Source organism: Rhinolophus hipposideros, assembly GCF_964194185.1.
Source record: "Rhinolophus hipposideros genome assembly, chromosome: 9".
Taxonomy (NCBI): domain Eukaryota; kingdom Metazoa; phylum Chordata; class Mammalia; order Chiroptera; family Rhinolophidae; genus Rhinolophus; species Rhinolophus hipposideros.
In genome coordinates this window covers 524086-541215 of record NC_138055.1, presented here as the reverse complement: position 1 = coordinate 541215, position 17130 = coordinate 524086, and positions in this window count along the sequence as shown.

Below are 17130 nucleotides of genomic sequence, written 5' to 3'. Positions count from 1 at the left end.
TTGCGTCTAGTTTCTAGGATGTTGTTACTAAGATGACTCCTGTTGTGTCGGGACAGTTGCGAGCCCCCTCAGCACCCATTCTTCTATTGGTGGCCATGGCACTGTCGCCTGTTTTGGTGCGTGCTTGGCACTGCCCTGAGCGCCCTTGGGCTGCCTCATGCGTGAAGCCACGTATCTCCTCGGCCATGCACTGCGGTAGGACCGTGATTTGGGTACGGTGATGTCCACCACGGCCTCATGGTGGCATTTGTCACTGCCGGCAGGCGTCAGCGTCTGTCACAGCCAGGTGATCCCCACCCCCCTGAAGCTTGCTATGCTGAGTGAGAGCCCGCCTGGTGGGGTGCGACAGTGCTGGCTCCCCACCGCCCCCCGCTGCTGCCCCCTGCCTCGTCTCCACGTTTGTTGGCCGTAAAATGTCTTTGTCTGTGAAGGCCTTGTTCGTGTCTTTTATTGAATAACTTGATCTTTATTATTTTAGTCCTTTCTCTATTCTTTACGTTAGACTGCTCTTAGGTATGTGTTATACACAACTTCTCTAGGTTCATTACTTTAAAGTACCTTTTGAGTAACACAAAGTGCTAATTTTCAGACAGTGGCGTTTATCTTTTTCTTTGCTGTCAGTGCTTTTCATGCCTTGTGTACGAAATCTTTGGGCGTCTGGGCTGCAGCCAGACAGGTGATCTGAGGGAGAAAGCCTGTGGGTAAAAGGAGATCTTACTTTTTAATGCTGTTGGGCTGTGCAAGTAGTGGGGGTGGGGGTGGGGGTCGGGGTGAGGGAGGGGAGACCAATAGGGAGAGGTGGGTGAGCTCCAAGGACCACACTCATTTTGTTTGCTCCTTGAATGAGAGAAGGGTGCTGAGTCCCTCAGAGGTGGGCCGGCCGTGGCCTGGGGTCCTGAGCGGGGGTTCCAGGTGCAGTGTTCATGGAAATGCGAGGCCCCGCCATGGGCGAGAGGCCTGCTGGCTGCATTTGTGACCCATTAAAGTTTTTAAAGCATTTGCGTTAAGTTCCCCTGGCAGTGCAATGGTGGGGTCCTGTGGTAGGAGGGAGGACATTTAACTTGTTGAGACGCTGCCCAGCTCCTTTCCAAAGTGCTCATGCCATTGGCATCCAGCAGCGGCTGAGACCCAGCTTCCCTGATGTCCTGACGGGTATACAGGGGGCTTGGCTGGGTTTGCTGATGGCCGGTGCTGCTCAGAAGCTCAGCGTTGTGTGTGTGTGTGTCTGTCCCTCCCTGTTCTCGTTCTCTCTCTCTCTCTCTCTCTCTCTCTCTCTGTATCTGTATCTGTATCTGTCTCTGTTTCCCCCCTCTCCACCCCGTTACCCCACCCCACCCTACCCCGGCTTTGGCCGTGCTGCTGTCCCCTGTTGAAGTGCCCATCGAGTTTGGGTCCGTTTGTTAATTTCTTGTTTAACTGAGTCTGCAGACTGTATAATTCTCAATACAAGCCTTCTGTCAGGTATGTTTTCTGCAAATATTTTCTCATTGTGGCTTGTGTTTTCACTATTTTTAATAATGCCTTTTGAAGAGCACAAATTCTTAATTTTAATTAAGTTCAACGTGTCAAGTTTTTTCTTTCATGATTCATGCTTTTGGTGAGACATTTAAGAAATCTGCCAAGCTCAAGATCACAAAGACTCTCTGTGTTTTCGTCTAGAAATTTTGCAGCTTTAACTTTTACGTTTGATCTGTGATCAGTTTTGAGTTAATTTTTGCCACTCTGCAAGGTATGGCTAGAACCTAACCTGGGGCATGGCTGTGCTGTTGGCCCAGCACCGCGTGTAGAAAGCCTGTCCCTCCCACTGGCTTTTGCCTTTACCCCCTTGTCTGTGTGGATCTGTCTCTCAAATCTCATTCTGTGCCATTAGTACATGTGTCTGTCCTTTCGATTCCTCTTGAAACCGGAGGTCAGGCCCATTCTCCCCTCTGCACATGCGGCTGCTCAAGGCCTCGGCTGTTCAGTTGGGTCTTAGAACCAGGCTGTCCATTCCCACAGAGCCTGCTGAGGTTGGGCTGGCGTTGCTCTGAATCCTCAGGTCCATCAAAGGAGAGCTGAGATCTTACTGTTGGGTCTTCCGGCCCTGAAATGGTGTATCTCCTTAGGTCTTTTTCATCTCTTAGGCAGTTTTGTACCTTTCACTGAACGGGTTTTGCATCTCTTTTGTCAAATTTGTCCCTGATTCTTTAAAAAAAATTTAATGCTGTTATAAACAGTAATTTTAGCTTAAATTTCCAGTTGCTTGTAGATAGTATTATATATTAATCTTGTATCCTGCCAGCTTGCTAAATTCAATATTTCTAGTAGCTTTTTATGTGTTCCATAGGATTTTCTCTCCACGGACTCGTGTGTTCAATAAAGACAGTTCTCCTTTGCTATCTGGGTGCGTCTTGTCTGTTTTCCTTGCCTTGCTGCGCTGGCGGACCCGGAAAACAGTGTCCCAGAAGCGTGAGGCCTGGTGTCCCCGCTCTGTCCACTGGCAGCTGAGGAGATGCCTCCTAGCCAGCTGGCCGAGCATTTTCACTCAGTAGTGGACACGGGATTTGTCCGCGTTTTCTGTCTGTCTGCTGAGACGGTCGTGTGGTTTTTCTCTATTAGTCTGTTCTGATAGTCGGTTCCATTAATTGGAATAAGCGCCCTTATTCCAACGTTTATTAAGCCGTCATGTCATCACCATTTGTACATTGCTAGATCTGATCTGCTGAAATCGTACTAATGTTTGCATCTGTGTTCCTGAGGTGCATTGGACTTAGTTACTGAAGTGTCTTTTTCTGATTTGGACAGCAAGGTAAGCTGGCCTCATGGCATGTGGGACAGTTTCACCTCCTCGTCTTGTCTGCAGAACGGGTGTTCTCCCTTAAATGTTTGGCAGAATTTGCCAGTAACACCTTCTAGGTCTGGAGTTTTCTCTGTGGGAAGCTTTCTGACTATAAATCCACGCTCTTCACCAGATAAAGAACCAATCACGTTACCTGTTTTCTTCGGGTGAGCTCTGGTACTGTGTGTGTGTCCTTCAGGGAATGGGTGTACTTCACATTATCTATTTGCATAAAATGGTTCGTAACATCCCCTTATTCTTTTACTGTTCGTGGGATGCATATCAAGGTCACCCCTCTCATCCTGAGATTGCTCATCTGTGTCTTTTCTCTTCCGCCCTTGTCAGTCTGGCTAGAAGTTTGTCAGTTTTATTGATCTTATCAGAGAATCAACTTTTGGCTTCATTGGCGTTCTCTAGTGTTTTCTGTTTCACTGCCTTTCGCTCTGACCTTTGTTATTTCCTTTCTTATGCTGCTCTGGGCTCCATTTGCTCTTCTTTTTCTAGTTTCTGATGGTGGAAGTGGAGGTCAGTGATTTGAGGCCTTTCTTCTGTTTGTGACTGAGGTGTTTGGTGCCGGCTGGGTGTTTTCCTCCTGAGGGACGCGCCCTCAAGCCTGGAGCCAGTCTCCTGTTGGCGGACATTCAGGTGCCCAGCTTTCTGCTGTTAATAGACGGTGAAACAGCAGGTAATACTCAACATCTTTGTACAATGGTGTTAAAATGATAATGGGCAGGAATCTCCTCTCGAGTAGTTTGTTTTGTACACAGAGTGGGGCTGCCCAGAGCCTCATGCTGGGGACCCTCAGGTAAGGCTCCTTGCGGGGTGGGTGGGCCTCACTTGCTTTCCCCTGGCTTCACATGCGCCCCTCCCAGGATTCCAGGCTGTGTCACCGGGTCCTGTGGTGCCGTCTGCTCTGCACCCTGTCACCCAGGTGAGAAACAGTCAACTCGTCCTTCAGCTGCCCAGGTCTGAACTTTCCAGAAAGGGGGGTGTGGCCAGGCTCTGAGGCGCTATGAATCAGCCCTGTTGCCTTTGCGTGTCTGAGACCACGTGCTCCTTGTGGGACAGACGTTCTTCATTTGTGAAGATGGAGTGTTTTTCCCATTTTCTATTCTTTTTGTGGTGTTAAAAAATAAGACCGCCGACCCACAGTGGAGTTGCTGTGCTGAGCCCCACGTGACCAGCCCAAGATCTCATTTAATTACAGCGCCAGCTCTCCCAGGACGGAGTCTGAACCAGTCACGCAGGAAGCCAGGAATCGCGGGGCCAGCACTAGGGAGGGCCATCGGCCATCTGCCTGTTAGGCCGCTGCGTGTCACATCCCCTAAAGGAAGTGACCTGCCCCAGCCAGCCCGCTGCTCTGTCCAGGAGAACTGCCCTGCCCCTCCCCCCTGGCTATAAAGGTCTCTCCTGAGCTGCTTCTCAGAGCTCCTGCTTGTCTGCCTGCAACACTGGATGCTGCCCGATGCGAGTCAGGTTTTGCTCACAGAAACTCTTGAAGTTTGACTCGGTTTCTTTTAACAGTGGTTTTCAGTGAATTTCAAGAGGACGATTTTTTATCGTGACAATTTCTTTCCTGTTGATGCAGTAGCATTAGTGTTTCCCTAATGCTCCGTACGCTGTTTTCATATTTTTTCTCCTAGTCCACTTTATACATTAAAACAGAAATATGCCAGGAAGGAAAGAGTCCTGTCCTCGTGTGATATTAGATCTTTTCTGTGAAACGCCAGCATCGTCTTGTATGTGCAAACGCAGACTGCGAAGCATGAGGCGCCCCTCTGCCAGGGCGATGGCACCTGTGCGAGCCTGGGGGGCCCTGACTTGATGGTTTTTTGTCGCGTCCTGCGCAACAAGGGCAGTGAGGAGGCGAGAAGGGGCGATTTGGGTTAAGTTTTTAAGCAAGAAACAACCAGAGACTTAATGCAGTTAAATCTCTCCGAAGGCCAGGGGTCTCTCAGTCTCAGAGGACCAGCCCAGAATAAAGCTGACTGGAGGTTTTTATTGAGAGGTCTACAACTACAAGAATGCAACATTGTTTCTTACACGGTCTGTGAGGCTCAGACTTCCCAACAGAAAAATGTTTATTCCAATCACCCTTTGTAAACAGCTGAAGCACAAGGTCCTAGGATGTTTTGTACCTAAAGTATGTACCTTTTCAGGATCAAGTCTTTCACGTTGTAACAACTCTGTTGGGAGAAGTGGAACCAGGTGCAAGGGGAAAGCCAGAGCCGGCAATAGACTTTCCCAAGCAGGGGGAAGGGGAGGCAAGGCCCCTTCCCATACCTGTCCAAGGCAGCTCATTTGGGGTCCCCACTCGGTTCCGCCTGGCTTAGGTTGTATCTCCCGTGAGATATCTTACCCGTCTTTGGCTGCAAACCATCTTTTGGGGACCAGACAGAGAGACATAAGGTGTAAACAAAGGATGGAACAGAGTCCCAGAAAGGCACAATCTCATAGACTCTTCTTTCCTTAAGGAAAGACATGAAGGGACATTTGGCTAGGCTGTTGTGCGACAACAGTTTTTCCTAAGTATTTTGTCAGGGTCACATTAGCATATAATCAGATTTCCAAGGCCCATACTTGCCTTAACATCTCTAAACTCGAGCTGAGTTACTTCCCATTGTTTTCTCTCTTGCAGGACCACAAGCAGACGGTGTCACTTTGCACTTGAACAAGTCATCCACTTAGGTATAAAAGGTATGGTTGCTGTACCATTTGTGTGATGCTTCCCAGGCTATTTTTATAAGCTTCATGTGAAATTTTTATGTAAAACAGTTTCCTCGATCATTATAACTGTGTGATAGCCAGTGTTTTTCTTGTTGGAAAGTTTCTGTGATTTCTTTCTATTTCAGCTATGTAAAAATAGCATTCGTGATATTGGAAATACAATCATCACATTCTGCTTTTCCCTTCTTAATAGAATTCAGTTTTGTGCTCACAGGTAGACAAATAATTAGTGGCCTGTTGTCTCCAACAGCGTGCAGTGCTGGCAGAAGCTGTGACTGAGAAGTAGTCTGCAGGGCCGGGAGGAGGGGCACAGACAGGTGGAGGACTTCAGGGTTGTCCGGAGGCAAACATTCCGCTTGCCTCTGTCTTTTTAAAGCTTTTCAATAATATCTACTTTGTCACCTTTTCTTGTTTTCAAAGTGTTGTTTCCAGAAGAAGTCATTTTACAGTCCCCCCAAGTGACGGGCAGTTGGAACTATGCACAAGCCACCAAACACACTGGACAGTCTGCCACTAAGGTACTGACTTGATGACTTAGATGGATCTAAATCAATGCTAGACGAGTTCACAAACTGACTAGAGTATTAGAGGAGTGTAGTTCACACATAACCCAAATCACAGTTAGAATAAAAGTAAAATACAAGGTCGGACAAGTAAGTTTGCGAACTTGTTGCAACGATGTCGCTAACCTTTTTTGATATCAGGGAATATTCATTATGAATTTGTACTAACTGCACAAACGATTAACCAACTTTACTATTTGGAAGTGCTGAAAAGGCTGTGTGAAAAAGTTAGACGACCTGAGCTTTTTGCCAACAGTTCATGGCTCTTGCATCACGACAATATACCAGCTCACACAGCACTATCTGTGTGGGAGTTTTTAACCAGAAAACAACTGTATTGGAACACCCTCCCTACTCACCTGATCTGGCCCCCAATGACTTCTTTCTTGACACGAAGATAAAGGAAATATTGAAAGGAAGACATTTTGATGACATTCAGGACATCAAGGGTAATATGACGCCAGCTCTGAGGGCTGTTCCAGAAAAAGAGTTCTGAAATTGCTCTGGAGGGTGGGCTAGGCGCTGGGGTGGGTGCATGGCTTCCCAAGGGGAAGTACTTACAAGGTGGCCATAGTGATAGTCAGCAGTGAGGTGTGTAGTACTTTTTCTAGGATGAGTTCGTGAACTTAATTGTCTGACCTCGTGTTCATAAGATAGATTATGAGCTCATACTTTTATTCTGAAACTATATGGTTTTATGTACATTCAGACAAGCACGTTAACGTGATAATATATGCTTAGAAAATGTCTGGAAGGATACACACCCAACAAGCTGTTAACATCTTTGTGAATGTTGCAAAGATACTTTAATTTTTACTTGTATAATCCAGTCTCCTTAAATCGTAACATAGTGCCTGTTATGTGCCAGGTATTGTCCTAGGCTCCCAATATATTTTCATGAGTAAAATAGAAGTGTTTCTGTTTATCACTGTGTTTCCAGTAATGACAACCCTCAGTGCCATGGTGGAGCTTGTAACCTGTCATTCAGTACTATTGCAATTTGCTATATTGAGCATGTTTTAAATTTATAAGAAAAACAGATATTTAAATTATATCTAATATTTCGACACCCGTTTACCATTTTATAGCCCCTCTTCAAAAATGCAAAAGTAATGGTTTTAGAATGCTTACACAATCGTAGAAAATTCTATAAAGGAAACAGCAAAAGGTTTTGATTTAAATCACCAGCTGTGTGCTTCATATCTGATCTGTTTTCTGAAAATAGAGGTTTTCACTGGACACAGATGCAGTGTCATCTGCAAAGTTCCCTTCATCCCCCATTTCTTGGCTCGTCCCACTGCCTGGTTCCCAGCTAAGATCTGTGAGGCTGGTACTGGGTGTGAGGTGGTGGGTGGGTGTTGCTGTTTAGGTGGATCACACTCCAGATTGGCTGAATCTTAATATTTTTAAATCTAAATATTTTTAAAAGAACATTTTCTTTTTATGGATTGACTAGGTTGCAAATAAACTCAAGGGCATTCCATACATTAGCCAGGATGGAATCACAGGGTCTGGATTTACCTCCCACCTTAAATAATGAGAAAACTGACAACACATGAAACAACAGTTTCATGAGCAGCAGATATCATAGGACAGTGATTCCTGAGAGAGGGAACAAATGAGGTGACCTCTGTGGTTGCCCCAGCTTACAGCCTTCAGAGAATCTGTGGGCCGGGGAGCAGAAAGGGGACACTGGTGGTCTCCTGAGACAAAGAGACCATACGTGGCAGTGCAGGAAAGATGGGTAGAGTTCACAGGCCGAGTCCTGGGTTCTGCAAAGGCCCCCACCATGAGTTCTCAGCTAAGGACTCATCAAAGCACACTTCTGAGGGGGGGACTCGAGTCTAGGACAGAATCCCTGGAGAGCAGAGGGGAACCCTGTGTTCCCACAGCATGGGAAATGGTTGTCCCATAGCCCAGCAGGTTGAGTTTTCATAGGGTGTTGCCTGAGGAGTGGGGAGAGTGTGTCCCTAGAGTGCAGGCCGCTCCTCCAGACTGACAAGTTGGGAGAGCAAGCCTCAAAAGGATCGACTCTCTCTGAGCAATGTAGCCACCCCCCAGAACAAAGGTCAAGGCTAGTTATCAAAGGTAAAAACATCCAGCACCCACCAAGGTGTAAAACTCACAATGTCTGATATCTAATCCAAAAATAAACTGAGAAACACAATCCATAATAAGAAATTTCAGTCAATTAAAATCAACCCCCCAATATAGCAGTGGTAGAATTAGACATGGACATTAACAAAACAGTCATAACTATATTCCATGTGCTCGAGAAGGGAGAGCTACATGTGAGCACGTTCAGTGGAGACACAAAAGATGTAAAAGACACTAATTTATCTTCTAGAGATGAAAAATTGAATGTCTAAGATGAAAATTAGATCAAATAGGATTAATAACAGACTAGATACTATAGTGGAAAAGATTAGTGAACTTGAAGACAGTGATAGAAACTACAAAACAAAACGATTAAAAGAATCTTTTTAAAGAACTAAAATTGCTCAAAAACAGTCCAGTTTTTAAAAACGCCATTGAACTGTGGGAAAACTGAGCAGCCTCATATGCGTGCGGTTGGACTCCCAGACGGGAGTGGGGGAAATCAGCAAAACAATGAGTGGAACTTTTTCCTAATTTAATGAAAACTATAAACCTACATATTCAGGAAGCTCAACAGATCCTCAGTACAAGAAACATGAAGGAAACTATGGCAAGGTATATGTTAATTAAATTCCTGAAAGTCACTAAAAACAAAATCAAAAAACAAATCTTAAAAATAAAGTCTCATCTAAAGAAGAACCAGAATAAGAAGTACAGCAGATTTCTCATTGTTAGCGGTGGAATGATACTTTACAGAGCTGAAAGGAAAAAACTGTCGACCTAGAATTCTACGCCCAGTAAACACTTTTCAAAAAATCAAGATGAAATAAAAATGTCTTCAGACGTACAAAAGCTGAAATAAAAGAATGGGACAAGAGTCAGACCCACACTACTAGAAATAATAGTCCTTTAGGCATAAGAAAATTATCCCGGATGGAAATGAGGATCAAAGTAATGAAAGGACGAGAAATGATAAATGTGTGGATAAACTTGAAGAATTTTTTTCTCATTTTTAAAACACTCTCTTTAAAAGATAATTGACTTTTTAAAAAGAAGGACACCCTGTCATGTGTACATGGGTGCACTTAAGGACATTATGCTGGGTGAAGTAAGCCAGTCACAGAAGGCAAGTGCTGCGTGATCCCTTGCATATGACACACAAATCGTCAGACTCCTCGGATCAAAGAGCAGAGTGCTGGTGGCCAGGGACAGCGGGGACACAGAGCTATGATCATGGGCGTAAGGTCCCAGCTACACAGGAGGAAGAAGCCCCAGAACTGGGCTGGACAGCCTGTGCCCACTGCTGACACTGCTGTGTTATGTACTGAAGAATGTTTGACACCTCTTACAAGCACAATAACATTTTCAAAATAATTTTGTAAAAGGTAATTGACTTTTTAAAGCTGGAATAATAACATTGTGAGTATGCCATACATATGCAGTAATAGCACAAGGAGTGGGTGGGGGGCACGTCATGAGTGTGCTCTCCTCTGTGTGAAGCCGTCGAATCCACTGAAATTGGTTGTGTCAGGCAAGATACATGCTCCAAACCCTAGAACAGCCACTGAAAGAACAACACGGGGAGTCACAACTAATAGACCAAAGAAGATGAAAGGGAATCGTAAAGTAACTAATTGAAAAGTAGGCAGAGGTGCACGTAGTTGGGTCTCCTAGAACCTGACTAGTTTTCTGTCCCCTGGGACAGGCTTTTACTGAGAGAGGCGTTTTGAGCTCTGTGATTGTAATTGTGGGCCTGCAGCAGTGAGACACACAGAAAACAAATAGCCAGGTAATCGATTTCAATCTAAAGTATCAGTAATCCCACTAAATGTGCAGGGTCAAAACACAGCAGTTAAGAGGTAGAGATTGTCAAATGGGATAAAAAAGAACCAGCTCTATGCCGCCTGTAAGAAACACTTTTTAACTATGAAGACATACGTGCGGTCCTGTGCCACATGATGGTGTTTCAGTCACCAGCAGAGCACACGCCCCGCGCTGCCCTCAAGATTATAACGGGGCTGAAGCGCCTGTCGCCAGTGACAGAGCTGACGTGCCGGGGCAGAACGCATGACTCGTGTGTGTGGCGATGCTGGTGTAAACAGATGTGCCACCAGCTGTCTAAGGACAGCACGTACAGCACAAAATAAATACTTGATAACACGACATCTTACTGGTTTATGTAGTTACTGTACAGTGGTACTGCGGTTTTCTAACGTAATCCCTTCTGGAAGACCGAGTTCTGAAACTTTCGAAAACCGAGGCATGGTTTCTCCATAAAGTAAAGCAAAATGGATTAATCCATTCCAGACCTTTAAAATCAACCCCTAAAACTGAAAATTTAGCACATATATCTAATATTTCACTATCTAATGGTATTTTACTATCTACTATTTACATGTTTTACTGTCTAATGATACCATAGATCCATAAAATTTATGGCGTTTGTAAACTGAAATGTTCATCAACGGAGACATTTGAAAACCAAGGTACCACTGTACTTTTCATCATCGTTTTAAAGAGTGTGCTCTCTACTTGGAAAAGAAGAAGTTTGCTATAAAGCATTTTGCGGTGTTACCCCGGCAGCAGCCACATCCAGCTCTTGTTCACCTCGTCTCTTCCTGCATTGTTTTCACTGGTACTTGATTTAATCGCATGTTTTATAAACTGAGTGTCACCTAAGTGTCCACTGTTTATAAAATCTCCAGTCTGTACAGTCATGTCCCTATCCATCACATCCCCTCACCACGGCCAGTCCTGCCAGCTCCATTCACGATGAGTGCTTGAAACCCTAAAACAAGTAGACCATTTTTTATATTTATACCGTTGTTGTTTTTTAATGGTCACGAGTTGCAGCCTAAAGGCAGTTACATTTTTTATTATTTTATTTTATTGGGGAATATTGGGGGGCAGTGTGTTTCTCCAGGGCCCGTCAGCTCCAAGTCACTGTCCTTCAATCTAGTTATGGAGGGCGCAGCTCAGCTCCAAGTCCAGTGGCCATTTTCAGTCTTTAGTTGCAGGGGGTGCAGCCCACCATCTCATGTGGGAATTGAAACGGCAACCTTGTTGAGAGCTCGCACTCTAACCAACTGAGCAATCCGGCCACCCCTATACTATATTTTTATTGTGCTTTTCTATGTTTAGATGCAGAGACACTTCAATTGGTGTTACAGTTGGCGACAGTACTCAGTACAATAACGTGCTGGACAGGCTGGTAGCCCAGGAGCCTCGGGCCGTGCCATGCAGCCCAGGTGTGCAGGGCACGTGACATTAGATGCATATGCTCCTAATAACAGCTTCAACATCCATGAAACAAAGTGACCCTGCTGCAAAGAGAAATGGGCAGATTCTCCATGAAGGTCAGAGATGTCAGCAGTGCTCTCTGTTAATGATGGGAAATGAGTACAGGCATAATAGACTCAGACAACAAAACCAAAGTGACCTAAGGGACATTTACAGAACCCTCCGCCTGCCCAGTGAGACCCAGATACATGCACTTCGTTTAGAAGCTGACACGGAACCTTCACTCTGGTAGACCTTACGTGGGGCCATAAGGCGAGTCTCAGATTTTAAAAGATTCACGTCATACCAAATATGTTTTCTGACCACAATGAAATTAAACTAGAGATCAGTAGTATGAAGATCTCTTGAAAAATCCCCAACTACGTGGAAACTGAAAACACGAATAACCCACAGATCAAAGAGGAAATCCATAGGAAAATTAGAAAGTACTTTCACCAGAAACAAAAGTGCAACATACCAAAAATTGTACGATGCTGCTAAAGCACTCTTTAAGGACAAATTTATAGCGCTAAGTGACTAAAGTAAAAAAATAAAGGCTTCAAACCAATGGCCTCATCTTCCGCAGAAAACTAACAAAAGAAGAACAAGATGAAGCCCAAACTAAGCAAAGAGAGAAAACAACATTGGAGTGAAATTGGTGAAGTAGAAACCATAAAGAAATCCACGAACCCGGAAGTGGTTCTTCGAGAAGATCAGTGAGACGGCTGAGCCTGAAGCTACGACTGACCAAGGGATGAAAAGGGAAAACTGAATCCCAGTGTCAGAGCAGAGAGGTGGTGTCACCACAGGTACGGGAGTGTTGTTGTGATGGTCCGCCCTTCGTGTCAGCTCGGGCCACGGGCGCCCAGATATTTATATTCGGTCACGTGCTGTTTCTGGCCGTGTCTGGACTGCTGGGCCAAAGGCCTCCCCCCGCCCCCCCAGTGTGGGAGGTCCTGAACAGAACCACCATTTAGTGCAGGGCCTCTGCCTTTGGACTGGTGGGTCTCCAGGTCTCTGAGACCCCATCTGGGCTTCTTGGCCTTCACAGTTCATTACACTGCGTGAAAGACATCAGTCCAAAAAGAAGTGATGGTGGGGAGCTTTGGGCATGGCAGGCACGTTCACTTCTCCGATTATAGGGATTGTTTCATGGGTACATGAGTGTGTCAGAACTTGTCAGGTCCCACAGTAGGTGTGCGCGACTTAGCGTATGTCAGTTGTGCTCTGCAAATGCATACAGTAGTGGAGGGACTGAAATTCAGCACGCTGTAATCGGAGAGTTGACAACAACTCCATCGGTCAGGACAGATTCAGCTGGTGATCACACACATGTACACATGTACACGTGTGCACACGCACACACCCCCAGTTCTTGAGCAGGATCTTGGACACACAGTTGACAGGAGCAGCAGAGGCACCTGGCGTTACCTGGAAGGTGTGTGAGGTTCTCACACCTTAGGGTGGAGTTCTCACCTGGGGAGGGTTCTGCTGGGGGGTCCCCAGGGGCTCGAGCACCCCCTGGACTTGCCCGTAGCTTCTGTGAGTGAGCAGGAGGAAAATACACACTGAGTCAAATAAAACGTATTATAATCCTGTGTTTTGGTGTCACCATCACAAAATAATAAATTTAATAAATATATTTTTAAAGGTAATTCAAAAAAGAAACATAGACCTTAACAGCTTTTTATCAGCTGTTTTTTCATTACGTTTTAAAGGGGACACGATCTGTGACCCATGCAAAGAACTGTTCAGTAAATAAAACCAGTATTACATTGTCAGATGTATACGTTTACTCTTTAAGCTAGGCCTGTGTAAACAAAGCGTGTTTTTTTTTTAACTTTTTTTTTCCTGATTATTTCTAGAGTAGGAAAGCTGTAAAGAACCAAACTAAGCCTGCAACCCAGGCGAGGCAGGCGTGTGCCCAGGACAGGACAGGACCGGTGGCCTTTGCTACAGGGACAAGTCAGCTGGGTGCGTATCGTGGGGGCTACATGGGACTGCTGCCAGAAGGCACTCCTGGAATTGGGCTCCTTGAGAAGCTGATTCTCCTGCGCAAGTGAAACGGCCGAGGGACGCATGTGGTCTGTGGCAGTTGTGTGACCAGAAAGATGAGTGAAGGTTCTTGTCATGATGGGAGACTTGAGGTTTAGGTCAAAAGATGTAGGACTGGCCATTCCTGTCAACGTTTTCCAAGGTGGGGTCTCTAGCGTCTCAGGTGGTGGCTGCCTGTGTGCAGTGGCGGGGTGGGCCCAGCGGCCTGTCTGCTCTCAGGATGCAAATCTTCCTGGCTCTGCCTGATGGGGCTCGGACAGGCCATGGGGGGCCACCTCTGGCCGTTGCCCCACCAGTGGTCACGCCGCTGCTGGTGTGTTTTAGCTGCTGCAAGTTGTCCACCTCTGCCTTACACTGTCTCCCACTTCCAATACAGCCAGTGAAATTCAGAGCCCAGAAGCAGGGGAGAAGTTTTTCAATCCAGTGCTCAATGAAAACCAGAAGTTGGCCGTTAGAAGAATCCTGAGTGGTGACTGCCGCCCGCTTCCGTACATTCTTTTCGGACCTCCTGGAACTGGGAAGACAGTGACAATAATAGAGGCAGTTTTACAGGTGACAATGACAGGGCAACACTGTTTGTTCACAGTGAACTTTGCTCTGCTGTGTGTCCCTGGTGTCAGGTTTAAATTGTAGAATCAGAAAGTTGGAAAGGGCTTGAAAGATGCCAGTAGTTTCTGTGTTGTTTACGTGACTAGGATTTTCAAAGCCTGTTTCGTAGGTTCAGAGTGTCCTAGACTAGTGAGCCGTTCAGTCACATCGCGGGGCCTGACTGCCCTGAGAAGGTCCCTTCCGGCACCTGCACGGCCGCGCTGCTGACTCCGGTGTCTCTTCCGCTCACAGCTGCGTGTGCACTGGTGTCATGTTTGTGCATTGCTCAGGATTCACGTTGGCGCACGTGTGGCGGGCCCAGAAGGCTGCTGTGGGTCTTGGAGAGTGTAGAGCCCCATTCCTTCTCTCTCGCCCTGTGGGCATGTGTCCTCCGGGCATGTGGGGGGCGGGCGTGAGCCCAGGTGGCTGGGTCCCGCAGTGAGCCCAGGAGTCTGCACTCACGGCTAATGTGTCACTCTTTGTCTCCTGTGCCTTGGATGTAGGTGTACCACGCCCTGCCAGACAGTCGGATCCTGGTGTGTGCGCCCTCCAACAGCGCCACAGACCTGGTGTGTCTGCGGCTGCACGAGAGCGGGGCGCTGCGGCCGGGCACCATGGTCCGCGTCAACGCCACCTGCAGGTTCGAGGAGGTGAGTGTGCAAGGCGGCCACCAAGAAGCTGCCCTCCTGTCCCCTGGGCCCCACTTGTCAAGTGAGAGTTTTATTCCCCAGCGGCAGTCACTCTGCCTCCTCCAGGAATCGGCGCCCTTGGCTTCACTGAGTGCAAACGCTCCTTGTATTCAGTCCCGAAACATGTTGTCTCTTTTAGGGTTTGCGTGTTGGTTTGTTGCAAGCACCCCTGTAGGAAAATGAGAAGTTCCTGGTTTGCTAACAGAAGGGATTTGCTATGCAAGAGCAGTTCTGCCTGAGAAACTTATAAAGTGGTTTGGGGGAAGGGTCTGCAGGAGTAAGCCAAGTTCAGGCTCCAGAGCCCGTAAGACATGGACTAACTTGACCTGAAAATACATTTTGATTTAAGGAAACAGTCTCCACAGTCTCCAGTCACTACTTAGTCACCACCCCGGGATTGTACAGGATTGTCGGTTAGAAGGCCTTTCAGCTTTGTTGTGTTGTCCCCCAGACAGTCAGCCAGGCGGTCAGGCCATACTGCAGAGACGGGGAGGACATCTGGAGAGCCTCGCGCTTCCGGATAGTAGTCACCACATGCAGCAGTGCCGGGCTCTTCTACCAAATCGGGGTGAGGTGAGAGCCACCTTGGGGCACAGGGACCCTTGGGGTGGACAGAGGGTCCCTGGAGCTGTCTGAAGGGAGGCTGACCGACAGCACAGGGGACTCGAGCAGGTCAGGGATGGCTTTTCCAGGGAAGTGAGGTTTGTGCTGAGACCCTAAAGGTGAGGGCCCCATGGCTTCCCCGGTGGGCGGAGGGCGGGCGTGCAGGTTTCAGGGCCCCAAGCACGGAGGAGCTCATTTGGGGGAGGGACGGGAGGTGCCAAGGGGACAGTGGCAGGAGCCGGCCAGGACCACCACGTGGTGAGTGGGGTCCTGGGGCTGCAGGAAGCTGAGAAGGTATGAACACGGAGTGACATCATCGGATAGAAGTAATTCTAAACAACTGTGAATACAGAATTCATGCTCATATTCTAAGAAAGATACATGACGTAAAACTTTTTCAGCAGAAATTGGGACATGAGGTAGAAAGCCAATTCCCTCGTCCTGCATAGGGAGGGATCAATCAGTGGGTGACACTGGCCAAGTGAGACCTTGAGATTGACAAGTTCAGCCAGCGATTAAACAGCAAACTCACTGCCCACGGAAAGAGCCAGGCAGGTCCCGCACGGTCCCAAGCACCACGGAAGCAGGTGCCCCCACTGCCTCCAACGTGGGGCCTCCGGCTCACAGGGGTGGGAGACCCCAGGGTTCGCCTCCGCCCAGGGCTCATCCTAGCGCAACGTCGCTGCTCCCAGTCTCCTCCGGCATTACCGTGGGGCGATGCAGGGCACGGTGAGGGCGCCGGCCCCCGCAAGCCGGCACCATCTCCCAGTCCCCAGCTGAGAGCGTGAGTTACCAGGCAGAAGTAGGTGGAGGCAGCAGCCCCCAGTGGGAGCGCTGCCCAGTGCCCATCTAGACCGGCTCTCCCCGTTCTCACTCAGCCACATTGGAGAAACCAAGGCACAGAGCCCGAGGTCACACAGCTCCGCCCAGTGGAGTCAGGACTCCAGGCATCAGTTCCCAGCCCCATCCACGTCAAGGTGTCAGGAGCACACACGACCGTGTGAGCCCCATGTGGCCATGCTCCCGGCAGCCCCGCGCTGCTCGCCCCCCCCCCCACGTCCCTCTGAGTCTTTGCAGAGTTGGGGCGATGGGCCTGCCCTGGGGCCAACTATCTGGGCTGGCCTGTCAGGCCCCAGAGAAGACCTGGCCGGAGTGACTGCTGACAACCCCTTTGGCTCTAGAGTCGGACACTTCACGCATGTGTTTGTGGACGAAGCAGGGCAGGCCAGTGAGCCCGAGTGCCTCATCCCTCTGGGGCTGGTTTCGGACGTCAGTGGCCAGGTGAGGCCACTTGCTCTGCCTGCTGGCTCTTACCCTGCTTTCCTGCAGTGCTGGTGGGGGGAGGGGGTGGCTTCCGCTGTCACTCACTTACAACAGCCCACAGCCACACAGTGACTTTGGTGAGCTCGCCCTGGCTCCCGCCCACAGTCTGACCACTCTGCCCCCCACCCCAGGCTGAGTTCTTGGCTGCTTTCCTGCACCCACTGCTTTTGCTGGCCCACACGCTGTGATAGTAAGCTGGGGGTGCTCTTGAACTCCCCTCACACACTTGCTCAAGGAGGGACGTTGGGGTCCCACCTCTTGCCACCCTGATGGCCTTATCCAGAAGCAGAGTAGAGTAGGGGGCCAGGGAAAGGCTGATGGGAGGAGCTGAGGGCTGCAGGGAGGTGCTCGAGTCCAGGCCCATCGAGTCTTCTCCATTCCCGCTGGC